A 6,000-nucleotide genomic window follows, 5' to 3' on the forward strand; every position below is an offset into this window, starting at 1 on the left:
CATCCCACTTGGGGTGGCCCTGAAACACAGAGTGAAGGGCTGTCCTCCCGGTGTGCAGAACTTTGGGCCGTTCATTTGATTATCCACTTTACACGGAGAGAAAAATGGTCTGGTATCTTTTTACTTTGGCCACATCCCCCTAGCTACTCTTGCTGATAATGAAAATTGACAAAGGGAATCAGTGAGTTGAAGGTCTTGAGAGGACCCCAAGGGCACAGACGGCAGGCACTGCCTAAACACTATGTATGGGTCATTCTGATCGGCTGCTTGTCCATTAGGCAACTCCTTCGTCTGAGTTTTACCTTTAAATCCCTAGTGAGAAGCACATTGGGAGAAGTAATTCACCAGTCCAGGGCCTCAAAGGGAAGGAGGAGAAGGAATGAATATCGAAGGACTACCAGTCAATCTACGTTTGTCTTCTTCAGCACCTGATGCTGAGGCTTTGCGTTGCCTGGGGAACTGCAGTTCTCAGCATCTGCGACATGGGCTCTCGCCTCCAGTTTCAGAAGTGAAGCTGCGGGCAATGTCTGTTACAAGGTGAAGCAGGAGAAAGGCAAGAGCAGACTGAAGCTCTCCTCCAGCTAATCCTCTCACTGCTGCCTCACCAGCCTGCTACCCGTAGACCCTGACAGCCGAAATCTCCACGTCTGCTCCTGGTTCCATCCAGCTCCAGAGTTTCTCTGGGGTTGATTATCAGAGAGGGAGCTTACAGTTCCTGCTGCTTTCCCATCCTGGCCAGGAACTAGAAACCCTCAAATTCTCATGAATCTAATGCGGGGGCATACAGTTTACTCTTAAACATTTAGGAGGTATTGAACGAATAAATCCTGGCACTGAGGCCTGAAACTCAGATTCTAAGTTCACTTTCAACTGAAAAGATGCTATGACTAATGATAGCTAATATTTACTCTTGAGTCAGACACCATTATGGGTGCTTATTCCTTGAAGTGAGGCATTACCTGTAATAAATGAAACCACCATGATTTCCTTTTGTGTTCTGAGTGAGAAATAACAAAAAGAAGCATACTTCTTTACAATAATAACATATAATTTAAGTGCTATGTGTGATGTTTAATTTTGTGTTAACTTGGTCGGGCTGAGGGATACCTAGATAGCTGGTAAAACCATAAATTTCTGGGTGTGTCTGTGAGGGACTTTCTGGAAGAGATTAGCGTGTGATTCAGTAGACTGAGTAGAGATCTGCTGTCACCAAGGCTGGCGGGCATCATCCAACCCCTTGAGGGGAAAGAAGGGCGTATCCAGAGCTGTCTCTCTTCTTGAGCTGGGACGTCCATCTTTTCCTGCTCTGGGACCTTGGAGCTCCTGGTTCTGGGCCTCAGACTCTGGGACTTATAACAGGGGCCCCCTGGTTCTCAGACCATCAGACTTGGACTAAATTATACCACTGCTTTCCTGGTTCTCCATCTTGCTTACAGCACGTTGTGGGACTTTTTGATCTCCATAATTGTATGAGCCAATTCCTTTAATAAATCTCTTACATATATCTGTATATATCTTATTGGTTCAGTTTCTCTGGAGAATCCTAATACACTATGTATAATGATTTACCTAATAGCGCTAATATCTTCCAACTATGTTTAGTCAACTAGTACTCTGATTTTTTTCTAGAAAAGAGAAGCAACTTTAGTTTTTCTGAAAATATACTTTTATGACTTTGGAAATTATATATACAAACACACATACACACCTCAATGCAAATTAATTTTTGAATAATTTCTAATTTTTTATAAGAAGAGTTATGAGACAATTTCTTGGCTTCTGCCTAAGAGATATATGTATGTGGCCCATTTATTTATATCTCAGAAGCACAACTTGGTCTGAAATAACAGTAATAAAGAGGACACTTATCTGAAGGTCTATGAATCCCAACAGGCTACACATAAATACTATGTATGTACAATCTCCTAAAACGTCAAGATTACTTAATGCTTACAAACAGAAATCATTGAGGGGCCAGCCTCGTGGCCGAGTGGTTAAGTTCGCGTGCTCTGCTTTAGCAGCCCAGAGTTTCACTGGGTCGGATCCTGGGAGGGGATATGGCACGGATCATCAAGCCATGCTGAGGCGGCATCCCACATAGCACAACAAGAAGGACCTACAACTGGAATATACAACTATGTTCTGGAGGGCTTTGGGGAGAAGAAGAAGAAAAAAAACCACTGAATATGACAACTTCGGAAACATATTTTCCCTACACTATTTTTGTGGTCTATAATGATGACCATAAAAATAAGAAATAATGTGAAAATATAATTCAATCAGATACTTTTTTTTTTTAATCAAGATTAGCCCTGAGCTAACATCTGCTGCCAATCTTCCTCCTTTTGCTGAGGAAGACCAGCCTTGAACTAACATCTGTGCCCATCTTCTTCTATTTCATATGTGGAATGCCTGCTACAGCATGGCTTGATAAGCAATGCATATGTCCACACCCAGATCTGGACCAGCGACCCTGGACCACCCAAGTGGAGCACACAAACTTAACCACTATGCCACTGGCCTGGCCCCCAATCTGATTCTTTTAATGGTATTTCTTTCCTCATATGTAATCCTGAAAGGAATAGTTGTGATGCTGGCAAACAGAATGGAATTTTTTTAAAATAAATTTTAAATTTACTTTAAAACTCAAAGTAAATTTTTTAAAATTTTAAGTAAAAGTGTGCTCCATTTAAAAGTTATCTTCCTGGGCTGACCCTGTGGCCGAGTGGTTAAGTTCATGTGCTCTGCTGCAGTGGCCCAGGGTTTCACCAGTTTGAATCCTGGGCAGGGACATGGCACTGCTCATCAAGCCATGCTGAGGCAGCATCCCACATGCCACAACTAGAAGGACCCACAACTAAAAATACACAACTACGTACCGGGGGGCTTTGGGAGAAAAAAGGAAAAATAAAAAATCTTCGAAAAACAATTTAAAAAAATAAAATAAAAGTTATCTTCCCTGCAATCAGGGTAAAGCAACACATCAGTATTAAACTAATTCAAGTCTGTTCTGAATTAATATTCAAAATAAATCTAATGAGAAATTCAAGACATTTCTATGTTTCTTTCTAAAACATACATCTTTTAATGTGAGATCTTCATAAGGTCTTTGGTTTGAGAGTTTAATTTTTAAAAATGTTACCAACTGGGGCTGGCCCAGTGGTGCAGCCGTTAAGTTCATATGTTCCGCTTCAGCAGCCTGGGGTTCCCTGTTTGGATCCCGGGTGCAGACCTATGCACTGCTTGTCAAGCCATGCTGTGGCAGGCATCCCAAATATAAAGTAGAGGGAGAAGGGCATGGATGTTAGCTCAGGGCCAGTCTTCCTCAGCAAAAAGGGGAGGATTGGCAGCAGATGTTACCTCAGGGCTAATCTTCCTCAAAAAGTAAAATAAATGAATTTTTAAAAAAGGTTACCAACTAATTGATTTGCTAAAACAATATGTAAGCAGAACTTGACAGAAATCTGTTATTGTCACAACTGATATGGGTCTTTAATATGTTAAATTTAATACAAATTTATGTTCTTATCTACAACTATCTTAAGTTCTGGGGGAGGGAGTGGAATGAAGTCCACCTATAAATTAATTGAAATAATGGTCTTTTATTAGGATTTGTCTCATGACCAAGAAAGAGCTATATCTATTGCTGTTCCAACAATCAAATTATCAGTTAAAACCTTCCAATCAATAGTTTAAAAGTGGATTTAAACAAACGGACAGGTTTTAAATTTTGGCAATCGCTACATTTATATTTTTCCAAGAATACCTAGGAGTGTTTTTCAAATTATATAATTAACCAGAGTAAGATGGAAAATATCTGTGTCATTCCATCTAAGAAAGGTAGGTTATATTTTATGAAATTTTCATTTCATATGTATATGTATATGTATATGAGATTATTTTTATGGTTAAAAAATCAGATAATTTCATATTGCTTTTTATAGATCAAAAAAGTAGTAGAAATAATTCCCCATGGGCTCCTTATTTGCTGCAAATAAACTTTACTTTGTGTGACAACTACTTCTGGTGAAGGTTCTGATTTCACCTCATAAAGAAGTGGACCAGTTGGGTTGGGTAACAGTTTTACTTTTTTATGAAATGTTTGTAGTTCATTAACTTTTTATACTACATTGTAAAGTGGGTTGATATTTGAAAATGAACTCTAACAAGCTTATTAATGTACAGATATTTTAAAGTTTCTAAATTTCTATATTTTTCTTGTCTCTAGTAACACTCTGAGAAAAAAATGGGGGGGTTAAGTGAAGAATAATCAAGAGAGGTAGGCAAACTAATTTTCTAATTTTGTCCCCTGTACCAATTTTCCAAAGCCATATCATTCCTATTAAATAGTTTAAATTTCAAAGCATTATGAAACAATAGCACTACCTAATTAAATTCCATGGATCATTTACTGTGATTTGTTATAATTATAAAAGGCATACATTATTCTTTTCTACCCTAACATCAAGAACTAACAAAAAGAACTTTGTTCTTTTTAGGAAACTTGCAGGACCTTCCAAAGTTGTTAACAGTACAAACAAACTTCTGGCCCATGATTGAAAAAAATAATACATTCTAATGAATTAAATTTATGGTACAATTACTAAATACAATTTAACCTACAGGAGAATAGACTTCATAGAGTGTCATTATCATCTAACAGCAGTCACCAAAATTATGATCAAAGACAAAGGTGAGAGGCTCTTAATCTGAGGTCTCCAGAGTCCAAGGAAGGAAACTAATGGAAGTAAGTCATCAAGTTACCTTCAGTGTTCCAAATTGCTTAATGGAATCATACATCGTCAAACAGGTTATTGAGGTTAATTTTTAAACATCAAGTTCTTTGTTTCTAGCTGTTTACTTCCTGTTTACTGGTAGCTGACTAGCAGTTGTATTGTTTGATATATAAAAAAATTATTATTATTAATAAATACAATCTGTTCAGCAGAAAAAAATTCTTTGAAAAGATTTTATGGGGGGAAATAATATAATAAAAGGCCTACTTGGGGTAGAAAGGTTGAAACCATGACTATGAAATATATTATTTTTGCTTTAATATACTCATATTCCTTATTGATTGTAAATCTTTTCTGTAATTTTATTTTCATTTTCAAGAGGTAAGCATTTCAAATTTCAAGAACATGCAGGAAAGTTATCTGTATATAAATCAGCAGCCTGAGAGCTATAGAACCAATGTCCTTTAAAATCTTCATTTGAAAAACTTTGGCTAAAGATGAATTTTTAACTTAATTTAAAATGCCGAAGTAAACTTTTCTTTTAATATCACCTTGTCCACACCTAGTAGTCTTTATACAGTACCATATTCTATTAAGAAGTACATGTGATAAGTATTCTCCATTTACGAATAGGGAAAACAAGCCTGAAAAGAAACTTCACTGAGGTTCTATAGCCCGTGAAAGCCAGGCTCAGAGGTCAACGCTTCACATCTTCTAGTCCCATTTGCTTTCTTTGACACTATCTTCTGCCTCTTTGGTGTGTATTAGGAAACATAATATCAACAAGACTTGAAAACTTGGAAGAAAATCTTAATTAAATGTATTTTTCTTCTTTTCAATAAAGGTTCCCATCCAAGGACTTTTGTAATTGCTGTTCCTTTTTTCTTAAATGCTCTTCTGCCAGGTCTGGGACAGCTGCCCCCTTTGCATCTTTGAGGTCTGAGTGCAAATGTCACTCTTCCCAAAGAGACATTCTTTGCTCTAAAGAGTAGCACTCGTTTCCCCACCAGTCTCTATCTCATTATTGTTTGTCTTAATGTTTATCATCCAAAAAACAACAGTTATTTTTTCAACATATTTATTGTTTATCTCCCACGATTAGAACATAAGGTCTTCAGCGGTAGAACTGTATATCCTAGCACCAACAATAGTGACATACACTGAGTATGCTCAGTAAATACTTTTTAATAACTAAATAAAGGCGATTTGACAATCTAATTTTATTTTATTTTGACTCCTAAATAAAAAAATAAAATCCTTTATC

This window comes from Equus przewalskii, chromosome 24, assembly GCF_037783145.1.
Source record: "Equus przewalskii isolate Varuska chromosome 24, EquPr2, whole genome shotgun sequence".
Lineage (NCBI taxonomy): Eukaryota > Metazoa > Chordata > Mammalia > Perissodactyla > Equidae > Equus > Equus przewalskii.